Source organism: Megalopta genalis, chromosome 3 (assembly GCF_051020955.1).
Source record: "Megalopta genalis isolate 19385.01 chromosome 3, iyMegGena1_principal, whole genome shotgun sequence".
Classification (NCBI taxonomy): Eukaryota; Metazoa; Arthropoda; class Insecta; order Hymenoptera; family Halictidae; genus Megalopta; species Megalopta genalis.
The window spans coordinates 15,945,037-15,958,610 of NC_135015.1; the positions used below are offsets into that span (position 1 = coordinate 15,945,037).

A 13,574-nucleotide genomic window follows, 5' to 3' on the forward strand; every position below is an offset into this window, starting at 1 on the left:
TCGCGACGAGCGTAAATCATTAAATAATTTCGATCTTTAAAGAAGCGACTTCAATCGTTTTAATGTAAATAAAGAGCAATTGTTTTCTAATTTTGTTTCCGCCGGTGCGGTTTTACACAGATTTTCCACCGCATTTCTCAGTGCCTCGCAAAGTATTCAAAAAACTGTTCGTTAGCGATTTTGCTATTTAATTGTAAAACGGTACGAATTTATCCTATAAAATAAAATAATTGATGTCTTACGCGTGAAATTAGTAGGAATTAGTAGCGATGATAAGAACATAGCGCGCTGATTAAACTGTCGATTCTAGCAGCGCGATATATTGCGACAGCGCGAGGACTGCACGAAATGCACAGCATTAGGATGAGAATGTGTTCAGACAGAGGCTGATATTCGATCAACTGTCGCTGCAAAATTAATTGATGCTACCGGAACCATCGGAGCTTCGGAGGGGATGGAATACTCATTAAACGTGCCATGGGGATTGTCATACGCAATCATCTTAATTGATATACCGTTTTATTCGCTGATTTTGACGACATACTAGTGTTTTTGGATTTATCTCCGTGCGAGGCGTTAGCATTGTGACGTTAAGTAATATCCGGTTTATTTATTATAGCTTGTAAACCATTAATTATTATTATTATTGTTTATTAGCACGTAATGTGCCGCGCCGATTACAGAATTGATGAGTCGATCGTGTGCATTAGTTTCCCCGGTAAATTGTGCGCTTTACATTATGCGGTATCGTATAATTATAAACAAACACGTAATTCCTTACTAATGAACATTTGTTTAGATACACGTGCCCTAACAGCGAAACTATGAAACATTCAAAGCGATTGGGTCTTCTATGTTATATTTCGTTAACATCGTTGTATTTATTCAGACTCGATTGCAAATCGAACAATTTGAAACTCATTAGTTCGGTTGGCACTAAAATCATTCGCTATCAATTCGGAATTACTTTAATTGCACCGTGGATTGTTGTACATTATTTTACGAAATCAGAAAGACGACCAAATTCAATTTATCGACTGTAATTATAATTTTCTATTGAAATTCTAGTAAAATTATTTTCAGTCACCTGAAGGTTATATTGAAACTATAAAAATAAACTTCATACATTTCTCCCGGAAATGCCGAATCTCGGGTTGCTGTGAATTTCACGCAGGCCGCTACGTTTTTTCGCCGACTCTTTTGAAACTCATTAGTTCGGTTGGCACTAAAATCATTCACTATCAATACGGAATTACTTTAATTGCACCGTGGATTGTTGTACATTATTTTACGAAATCAGAAAGGCGACCAAATTCAATTTATCGACTGTAATTATAATTTTCCATTTGAATTTTAGTAAAATTATTTTCAGTCACCTAAAAGTTATATTGAAACTATAAAAATAAACTTCATACATTTCTCCCGGAAATGCCGAATCTCGGGTTGCTGTGAATTTCACGCAGGCCGCTACGTTTTTTCGCCGACTGCCCCGAGTTTCTATAAAAACGAGCCGCGAGGCTCGAAGAATCAATTCCGATCTCCGAACATTTCTGCGAGAAATTCCTGTAGATCGCGATTTAGAAGCTCGTCCATTGTCTCGATCTTTCCGCGGGTTCTGTGTCCAGGGGATCTCGCGGATGTCCACGGAATTACATTCCTCCGGTAATAAACGGCACGGTGTTACGTGCTCGAACATTGTGCCCCGTAAAACACAGTTATTTCCGGCAGCTAATAAATTACCGGATTCGAGGCTCCTGCAATAATATCCGAGCTGCACGGTGATCATGTCTCAAAATCTGCGAACACCGTCAAATTCTGAAGATCCTCAGTCCGCTTGCAATTACCTTTGTTGCTCTAATCAGTGTTTGACCCAGTCTTACGCTAAAAAGCATGTAAATTTACAATTTTCACGCTCCAATTGGATAAATAAGAAATCGAGCTTGTTGCTTGCCAGAAGCAGATTTCTGCTCGTATTTTGAAGACAACTGTTCAAGATGCAGGGAGACTCGACAAAGAACAAGCACTGTAATTTCTTTGCTTGTCGAGGAACAAGAATTCCGCTTCGTTCGCTCGGCAAAGAAGAAGTTTCCTAATTTCTTTGCTCGGCAAAGAACAAATCTCTGCCGACTCTAATCTAACGATGTAAAAATCGATCGCACTGCCCGCCGAAGCTACTCACCATATTTTCCAAGGCAGCGAGCAGTTCAAGATGAATCGAGGCCTGGCGAAGAACAGGGGCTCTATAGTTCGCGTGCCGGCCGCATAGATTTTTTTTCCTCGGCCGTAGACCCCTGCGGTCGGCGATGCTAATAAATTTGCACGATGCACCGGGAACGCCCACTCACGGAGTCGTCGGACCTTTTATCAGCGAAGGAGCCTTTCCGAATATTACTCGGCGGTTCGTGTCATTCAATCTCCATAAATTTGATCGCGGTCAGGCCGGGCCGGGTCGGGCCCTGCCCTCGCCGGAAGATTTCACGCCTCCGCGGCTCCTTGTCGCCCCCTTAAATTCGCGGGGACGGGCGTCGATTCGCGTGGCCCGCTCGCAGAAATTATCGATGGAAATTCGCACCCGCGACTGTGTTAAGAGCCGTTCGCAAATTACCCGCTAACACGAATCGGCCGGGCCATCGTGTGGAACGAAAAGTATCCGAAAGCGGTGAGAAAACTATTCTCTGACCGAATTTTGTACATCTGTGTCGAACTGTTTGATTTTTTGCAATATTTGCGCGTGGTCTTGTTAACGCGAAATAAGTTGCGGAACATATTTTTTAACAATATTTATCAGCGAAAATATAATTATAATTATATTTATATTATATTATATTATAATATTATATATTATATGATATTATAAATTAATATTATAATTAAAAATATAATATTAATATTATATTATTATGTGTATTAATAATATAATATCGTGTATAGCGAGAATAAAAATATTATACCACCCTGCGATTCAAATATTCGATTTGTATAGTTGTTTTCCTCATTTCGATGACACTTATGAAACGTGACTTTTTTTTTCGTTTCCGGATTCCTCTCGTTTCATAGCGGTGGCCGTGGAAGTTGCGAAATATTCGCAGGCCTTCGCTATTTGCTAAATTTCGACACTCTCGGGAATTTTTCGTTTCTTCGGTCCGATGGCACGGCGCCATGTTTGCGCGTTCCAGAAATGTTCTTCTTCTTGTTGCACCCCGAACCAGGCCTTTTAATTAGCGGAACACCGGCGGGGGACTTGAAAAAGACGCCGTAAGAGATACCGACGGTTTTTACGGAAGTTTTAATTGAACTGAACGCGTACGGTTTTCGGGGAGAGAGTGGGGTGGTAATTAGACTGCGGGCCGTTGTGCATTTATGGCTGCCGCAGAGTCGGACGATGCAGGGAAATGTGCTTGCGTTAACGGAGGAAGCTGAGGATTGTTTTAATTTCCATTCGATTAGGCGCAGGATTCCAATGGCGAAAACTAGTTTTTCTCTCATTTTTGCACCCTTACGGCAATTGCGGAGTTTCGTCAACACGGGGAAAGTGTTGCATCGCCAGAGACATTTACATTTACAGAGATCAACGCATTTGTTATCGTCGCATGCGTGCGATGTTCACGATTATAAAAATATGATAAAAATATAGATTATAAAAATAGCCGAATTAATTTTATGCACGTTAGTATTTATGGTCGTAGCGTGAACGTAATGCGCAACCCTTCTTTGCTAAGTTGGTATAGTAGGCAGATTGTATTTCACAAAAAGCGACTCGTTTTTAAAAAAATTAGAACATCGCGTTTATTCAGGCTTTTAGTAATTTTCATTATAATATACGCCCGAATACAAAAATGTAGTCAATCATTTTCCGTAGAAGCATCGTTGCCATCTCAATTATCCTAAAATTACAAATTGAAAACCGGTCGCATGATCGGCGACAACAATGGAGACAAGCAGCGAAATTATTGTTAGTTTCGAACGTATTAAAGGCAGTTTCTACTGAAATTTTTCTTTCTTTTATAGCGCGCACGTACCGAAGACATGATTGTTAAGACTGTGAAATGAAAGATGTTTATTTTTGTAAGCTGCCTTGCGAAGATGACGAAGAACGATTGCTGTTCTTGATGAAAAATATTCAACACCTTCTGAGCATCGCTCCTCCTCGCCACTATTTTATCGCTCCGCTATTTTCTGCTTTCATTTCAGTGTTACGTTGCAACATTGTACATGCAGATTTAGAAGATTGGATCTCGAGAAACAACGCATTCAAAGTGTTGTCTGCGTACAGTTGGCCGAAATAGAATGAAACTCTAAACTAATTTTCTCTTTCAATAATTTTAATAAGTCGATCATACTGTATCGAAATTCCTAAATTCTTCCGACGCCCCCATACCTTTATCATTCACGCATTTATCTTTGTTATAAGTCCATAAAATCCGCAGTTTAACAATACACTGACACAATCCTAAGGAACAGTAATTACATAAAAATTCGTTCTTCTCTTGAATAAGTTGCGAAAAACATAAGAATAATTTTTATTCCTCTGTTTCTCATCGCTTGGTATTTTATTTAGCAGTTATGCATAAAATCCACAGTTTAATGAGCAGACACGTCAAATACACAACAGCGAAAACTATAAACGAATTTAAAGATGCTTTGCAGCTTTTTGAAACGAATACCGAAATAAATAAATCTCTGCGCAATAATAACTTCTTGCGATCGATGCGGACGATTTTCATTTCGCACAAAAATCATCAGACCACCGATGAGTATACTCACGATTCCAATTGATATTTTTCATATAAACAATTTTTCCATATTCGTAAGATTTATGTCTCTGAGAACGATGGCAGAAGAACTTGCTGGAAGAGATTGCGGACGATCTGGTCGATGAAATATGCACGGATATCGCCTTGAAAATTGCGAGAGGAACCCGGCGGTTCAACTTCGCGGAAGGAGATCGATTTTTCTAATCGGTTAGGCGGGAATTCCGAGTGAACTGAACCGGTAGTGGACGCCGGGATCCATTAAAAGTTAGCGGCTGGCATTCGGCGGGGTTGATCCCGTCTCCGGTTCGGTATCGGGCTCGCGTTCGGAACGCGCGCGCTGGCGAAAAACTTCTCGGCGGGATGGAAGGGTGACGAGCCGCATGAATATTTGAAAGGTTTCGCGAGAAATTCGTTGGGCACAGCGTCGTATGAATTTTCAGCGGTGAAAAACGTTGCATATTCGATTCGAGTGGCGCGGCCGATCGATAGCCGCGCTCGCGTTCGCGGGCCACGTAACGTCGTCGTCTTCGTCGACGTCCTCGGCTCCGCAACCACGCGTTTCGTACACGCCGTTGATCATAATGAACGATCGTTTCGAGAAGGGAAACGGCCGTCTTGCGATAATATTTACGACGCCTGGTATCGAACGGTCTGGCCCGAAGAATCTCGGCGAGAAATATTTCGCAATCAATTTGCGGAGCCCGAGACGAATGCCTGCGAAAACAATCGGCTCCGTTCCCTTCGTCGGCTGCACGATTTTCTATTATTAACGGACCCTTGGCTATACTCGATAACGGAAACTTTCCCCGCCGCGGAATATTCACCGGGAAATGGCGAACCTCGTTTCAATATCGTATCGCGTTTCAGTAGCGCGAGTTTACGCGCGAATGGCTACGTCCGGATGTTCGAGAAAAAATTGTTTTCTTATACGTTCCGCCGATGCCGTGCCGTTCCTCAAAGATGAATGGGACATATCCGATAAACGAGGATATTTTCTCGGAGACTTTAGAAATCGTGGATGCAGATCTCTCGCGCTTATATTTTGCTGGAAGCGTTTCTTTGCGCTGTCGTTGTGATTTTTTTCGTCGGAATTGTTCGCCAAGCAGAAGAAAGGTGCAACGCTAACCGTGAAGATAACAATAATAATAACGATTAAACAGTGTCGAGCAAGGACGGATAAAATATAAAAATTTGAAACTAAAAAAAAGGAAATACAGAATAGTTGAAATTAATTGCGTGTGGCGCGAATGGGATCGCGATTAAAACTGCGCTTAAATCGCGAAAACCACGAGATTTCTAGAAACAGTTATAAATAGACTGCGGATTTTGTGCATTTATGATAAAAACTGTACAAGTGACAGTGAATACGAAGCAGTGAAGAAAGAAAAATAATGTAAGAATATATTTTTACGTTATTTTCAATTTGCTCGAATCATTAAAAGAACAAATACATTCTTATCTATCTCCTCGTGTATTGCAACTGACGATGAAACTTTTTATTTTGCATGAAGACCCGGAGTCTGGCTATAAAGTGCCCACTTGAGTCGAGATTGATCGAGCCCGTGGCTCGTAAAAATTGATTTTAACGTTCCAATTTCTGTCTAGGAAGTTTAATCGCTTGTTCGGACGATGTCTCGAGTGTCGTCTTCTTTTGGGTTAAGAAGTTCCGAGTAATAACGCGACACGAATCGTAAACCAGCGCCGGACCGTCATTAATTTCAACGGGAATCACGGGAGTGCCGTCGCGATTCAATCTGGCCCCGGAACAGCGCTCAGATTTTGGGTCAACAAACCGAAAGATAACGCGCTAATGAATGCCTGCCGGAGTCTGTTTATCCAATCTCGCGTAGACCGTCGGTTCGTGCACTTGGTGGTTCATTTAGTAAATCACTGTTCCGCGATATTCGTGGACGCACACGTGCGTGCATGCTGTCGACTAGGAAACTAGGAACGCGTGGCTATCGCGCGACCTAATCATTCGGCGCTAACGAACGTTATCGATTTCGTTGACTCGTCGTACTCGCATCATCTGCGTTGGATTTCTTTTTGCGACTGCGTTCGGGACCACAGCGACGACAGTCTTCGATTGAGTTCTCCTCGTTTGTACGAGGATCCTGAGATCGATGTCTATGGTAATGTATTTAACAAATCAAACTGTCTTAGTATAGTATCAAGTAAATTGCTGTGCTGAAGTATTAATTAGTAATATTAATTTCTAAGCAATTTGGTAGAAACGTTCGTTAAAGAACAGAATGCGTTTCGTCAAATTTCTGATAAAATTCGGTTTTGTATTGAAAATAATATACATAGAAAAATAGATTACGATATATTTTATATAATATAATATATTTATGTTATTATAAAATAACGTTGACAGTAATAAAGTAAAAAAAAACTGTATTTAGAAGAAATGTCTACATTTTTATATCATCTTTATGACTTTATACTACGTTTCTGCTTTATGACTGCTATTCAGATTATATCTTTTGTACTTACATTACATTTATAGTATAAATTATGTAAATACCACAAGTTAAACAATGTGAACACATTGAGAGTCAACCCTCCGACTCGATTTTCGAGATACAAAAGAATCGCGTAATGGAAACATCGAGCAAAAGGAGCGCGTTTGCACTGAAATATTTGCTATTAAAAAACCGAACTGCAGCTGCAGCCAGCACTAGATTCATTTCGAAAAATAGGTTCATAAAAGTCTGGCCCAACTCTCCAGCAGCAAATGGTTCCAATAAATTTGGAAATTCGTTTGCCGGAGCAGCGTGGCGCCTGTAATCCACGAGGACGTCTGATTAAATGACGAAGAGGGTTGTTCCGCAAGCCTGCCAACCAGCAGGATCCGCTCCCTCGAAAACAAGCACCTGCTCGATACAGACTCGCGCAATCTGTTTCAATGAAAATGCATTTCGCCGGCTCCGGGGAAGGATCCCGAGGAATTCTTCTCGAGTTAGGCGAACGTTCTGCGATCCCAAAGATGAGCGCAATTCGAACAAGGTGTCATTCGAATGACGTTTCGAGTAATTCCTCCGAATACGTTTTTATTCGAATAATATTTCGAATCATTCTTTCGAATAATCTGTTCTGATAATTCTTTCGAACGCATTTCTATTCGAATGACATTTCGAATAATTTCTTCGAATACATTTTTATTCGAATAACATTTCGAATAATTCGTTTGGATAATTCTTTCGAATACATCTTTATTCGAATAACATTTCGAATAACATTTCGAATAATTCTTTCAAACATATTTTTATTCGAATAACATTTCGAACAATTTTTTCCAATCCATTCTTATTCGAGCAACATTTCGAATACATTTTAATTCGAGTAACATTTCGAGCAATTTTTTCGAATACATTTTTATTCGAATAAAATTTCGAATGATTTTCCGGAATAATTATTTGAATAAAATCTGCGAATAAGCGAGAACAATTCATACGAATAAAAATTGATTTGATTAGATCTTGAAATAAGTCCTCCGCGGAATCGCCCGCGCTTGTTTAGATTATGTATTCCTGACGTCATGTTTATTCATCGCGTAACTTCGAATAACGAATGAAATCGCATTCGAATAACGCTTCAGATTTATTCGCAAATATCGAACAATTTGTCTTCGAATAAAATCGTTATTCGTTATTTACGAATGAATCTGGAGGTTGTATCAATTATTCGTTATTCGAATAAAATTTGCCCAACTCCGTCGATCCTTTCTGGAGTCTAGCGAGTAGACCGACCCCGGTGGATCGAAGCCCGTAAGGAAGTGCCTCGATATTGGCCACTAAGAGACGAACGAAATTCCCCGGGAACCAACTAGATTATGCCGCGCCACCCCCCCATATTCTCCTTCGGTCTTCTTTCTCACCCCCGCGTCTCGGTTTCCGACGCGCCGGGTCGGCTCGGGCCGGGCCGGGCCGCGCCGCGCCGGCGGGCAAATTAAATAAGCGCTGAAAGTTTCGCTGACGGACACCACTTCCGCGTCCCTAACCCGCCCTCGATCTACCAGCGAGCCATGTCGTGTCCCTAAATATTTATCCGCCGCGGCTTTCAGGCAACCCCTAACTAACCCCACGCGATTCCTCGGACTTCTGCCAGCCTCCCTTGTGTCTTCGACCCGCTTCCTCCCGGCTTTTATTAGCTGCGGGCGCCGAGGGAAAATTGGGAATCGAAGAGGATGCCGGAAATTAATAGATTGGGGGCTCAGCTTTTTTTTTCTTTCTTCCTGCGGGACGGGCTGATTGGAAAATTTCTAATTTCTTGAAATTGCCAGCGCGAATCCGTCGGTGAAACTCTGGAGGTCTCTAGTTCTGGACGCCATGTGCGAAACATTGCTTCGGGTGCCATTGGGTGCCATTTACGACGGTTCATGTGTTTCTCCTTCTTTCAAACATTATGTGCGTACAGATTAAATTTTTACTAGAGGTCTGTAATAATTTAAATTTTTATCCGTACTTTAATACAATTGTATTTAAAATTTTCTTTGAAAATATATTAGATATTCTATTTCTATTAAAAATTCTTATATAATTCAAATTTATATTAAAATATACTATATGTAATCGAAATTTTGATCATATATCTGTTATGATTTAAATCTCTACTCCCTCTAATAATCTTTTACAAATTAAACTTCTATTAAAAATCTATTATAATTCAATTTTCAAAATCCACGCTAATTAAAATTTTTATAAAAATTTATTATAACTTAGGTTTACGTTAAAAACATGTTATTATTATAATATTATTATAATATTATAAATTAATAATATTATTATATGTATTATAATATTATAATATTATAAAATTTTACAGACTTGAAAAATGCAAATGATGAATGTGCAACTGCAGGTATCTGCAACGGTGTGCAAGGTTTTCTAATCGTTTAGTAGTCTTGCAAGGGGTTAAATGGCAACTTCGGTACTCGAGCAAAGGTGAAACGGCCGAACGAACGAAAAGGAGCCATCGCGGGCACGGTGTCCGTTTCATCCGTAATGGATGCCGCAATAATCCGCTATAGCACGCGGCAACGAACGTAGCAATCGTAAGTCGCACGACAGCTGCGAACCTGCCCATAGGCTTATTAGTTAATTGCCGAGTGATTATCGCCTAGCGAGCTACGCCACGTAATGGCGTTCGCGCTCGATTAATCCTGCTTAACGGTAACAGCCTGTGTGGAACACGTATTCCAGCGATTCCTCGGAAATTTCGCGCCGTTTTTTTTTGCGCAGCGACAGACGTTTTTTCCTTTCAGATTGTTCTGTTCATCGCGCTGATATAATCATTTCATTGTATTTCTCCGTCCACGGTTCTTCGTCTCGAAAACTTAGAAATGCATTAAAACTGCATTCAAAAGTTCCATTAAAAGTTTCATTCAAAAATTACATTCGAAAGCAGTACTTAAAAGTCGCATTCAAAAGTTTCGTTAAAAAAATTGCGTTTAAAAGTTGCATGCAAACTTTTCATTCGAAAATTGCATTTGTACATTGTAATCAATACGAAAAATCGAAAAAAAATGTTCAAAAGACAAGTGAAATAAATTATGAAGTTACTACAGATTAACTTACGTCAAAATTGTCTTAACAATAAATTTGGCCAGGGAACAGTACACGTGTTAATAAACAATAACCCTCCTTGTTGTTGTCTAACCGTCCATTGTTCTCACAATAAGGAAATACCGAATGCTACATGTGCTGAATTTATTTCGCCATCCTAATTAGAAAGTAAATTATTGAAAAGAAGTTTATCCGATCACGATTCCAACAATTTGAAGATAAAATATCGATCGACACGACAAGCAACTCGGCTTCGACTGTGTCGCGAATGATCCCGATCCTGGCAAGAGATTTCGCCAAGACGACACGTCTACGTCTACGACAAAATTTGCAGTGATCACCGTAATTGCGGCATCGGCAAATTTCGCGAAAACCGCGCGTGAAGTTCCGAATCGAATTATGGAAGTTCAAGTCTCCGAAGGAAAAGCGACCCGGTAAATTCCATTGAAGTCGTGGACGAACGGATCCGAAGTACAGCTCGTCGGCAAAGCTCGTCCACCGTTCTCGCCGGGACACGTCTCAGTAATTAAACTTCCATCCTAACTGGTCGGGGCCGCGAGGTTTGCGTGTCATCGACACCGAGCGCGCTAATTGTTAATGAGTTGGCTGCGATCGAATCGACGTCCGTGCGAAAATAACAGTGCCGGCCGGAAGTTCCTTGGTCGGAGCGATAACGAGACGGGGACGCGCGAAACTAATTAATGCCTGGCCTTCGTTAGCAAGAAGCTAGCCCCCGTTAGCCGGCGAGGGCGCTTCTTCTTTGAACTGTCCAGGTGCGCGACGGCGAACGGTGGTTGTCCCGCGCCAACGTTCGAGTATTTTCATTCGGACCCTCCAACGGCAATTTAATTCTCTTTGTTTTCCACGCCCACGCCCTTTAAATACCATTGCGTTCGCTGTAGCTAACTCTTTTCTTTTTTCTTTCCTGGCAGGAGAAGTTTAGCCTTATAAGTGGATTGCAAACTGCAAAGTGGATTGCGCTATCCGCGGCCGGGAGAACGGTCGTAGTATGAGATCGTTTGCCAGGGAGATTAGAGTTTATTTTTGGAAGTGTTTAAAGGTGACGGCGAATGAAGCTTCGCGAGTTTCGGAAGTGTAGCCGTCAAATATTTTCGACATACACTTACGTATTGCTGCGCGTGTACAATAAATAATCTTGGCTGTGCTAAATCTTCTTAACATAGGATAAAGATTTGTATTGCGAAATATTCATTTTGTTTCTATACAATTTTAGTGCTTCTTATTCTATTTTTCTTATGTTCCTTTATTTTTGTTTTATTTTTAGTCATTTTTGTAATCATGAATAAAATAATGTTGCATTATATGCAACATGTTCTATGCATCAGTGTAATATGTGCCTTTAATTCAATAAACGTATATTTGTTAAAATATCAAATTATACTCAAATATTAACGATATGTAACTTTTTTAAAAGTGGACGAAATGACCGGAATTTTTTTTTTAGATGTTAGATGGACTAGTTTATTAATCAACGTCTGAACAAACTTTTGCAGCTAGTGGAATGACAAAAAATTGAAAAGCTGATGTCTCTTAAGTTTACGACAATGCGCTTTTGTAGGTCAAAGTAACTATGCTTGCTGAGAATTTCATCAGAGCAATGGATGCAGATGTTATTATGCATATCGATACAATTCGATCGTTATTACGGAGCTCAGAATCCAATTCAGCTGGGTTTTATTTTATCATGCGGATTTTTATGCGGTATACAAATTTTTTAAACTCAATTGCAAGAAACCGAAATGAAATAAAAATGTATTTCTTTGTTCAATCTTTTTTTCTTAAGTCGAGGACAAGACAGGAATGTTCCTGAACGTTTCGAACGTGTTTACGCTTTCGGATATGATGTAATCATTTTTATCGTAAATGCTTAAAGACCGCAGTCTAACGATGACGAAGCTGAGAAAAAATGACTGGGAGGGCTACCATGTTACTGTCACTTTGCACATCCAGGCGTGACGATCTATCTTCATTTTCTTCAGAGACTCATCCGTCTTCCGAATAAATTGAGAAGGTAGATCGGTGAAGTGAAGATCGTAATTAAATGAAAGTAAAATGATATCGAACAATCCTTGGACATAGAGGAGGTTCGAATCATTCTAAATCCATAGGAAATGCTTCTAAATAAAGAGCATTAAAATGCAAACATCAACAAGGTTTGAATGATAGAATAATTTTAATATACTTGTCAAGAATGTTTCTAATTTTTATGAAAATCAATTATTTTCTGTAATAAATTTTTTTCTGTAAAAAAACGGAATAAATCCTCATTCGAATAAGATTTTATTGGGATCAATTTTTACTCAGATAAATTTCTCTTCGATCGAATATTTATTCGATAGCGTCGAATAAAGTTTGTCTCATTAGTCTTAATCATTTATCCGTCATATGAACAAAATTTTGCCTAACTCCGGTCAAGTGGAATTCGATCGTTTTCTTCAAAAATTGTAATTGGTTGAAATTAGTATATCCATTCACCGATTGAAATATTACTTATTAATTTATTATTAAAATATATTAAAATAAGCATTACTTATTACACGTGTTATTTTTCCCATAAATGGGCATGAAATCCGCGGCCTAATAATATCGCGTCCGACTAAATCCCAGCAGAATAAAAATCTCATCCGTCGGTCCCGAAATGCCCACACACACGGCAGCCACAAAAATCCCACGCGACCGCACTCCTCGAGCAGGAAGAACGCATCAATCCGGGACCTCTTTCTGCACTCAAACCGCATCGTTTCGCGAGATGATCGCCGCCCATCGGTGTCTTCGGCAAACTACGCGACTTTCCCATTAGCCCGGCGATTCCGAGCTCGGGTTTCAAGGTGTATTTTCATCGGCCGGCCTACCGATCCACGCGTCCCGTTTTTCCTCCCGGCGTCAGACGCGAACCGAGCAGCCGATTCCTTGCCCCTCGGCAATCTCCGTAACAGCCGCGAGCTTGCGGGGACAATTTCGACGTGCTTGGCCGCTGGGTCCCCGGCAATTCGACGGACATAATTCCGGACGCCGTTATGTCACGTTCGCGCGGCGCCGATAAATCCGCGGGCTACTAATAAACGCGCGACGAAGGCTGCTCGAGCGGGTTCGCGCTTGCTCGCCGAACAGGAAACAATACTGATTAGCTGGAAGAGCCCCTGGAACAACGTTGGGACTCGGTTCCAACTCGGGCTACGCGGAAATACTGTCTGCTGCCGGGAATTACGCTTCGGGAACATCTGCAATCACC

General features: G+C 40.6%; 1 protein-coding gene across 7 annotated transcripts in view; it reads left to right on the forward strand.

The window, feature by feature from the left end:
- Positions 1-13,574, forward strand: part of Trpgamma (Transient receptor potential cation channel gamma) — a 215,971-nt gene that overhangs the window by 79,810 nt on the left and 122,587 nt on the right. The window lies entirely within an intron of this gene.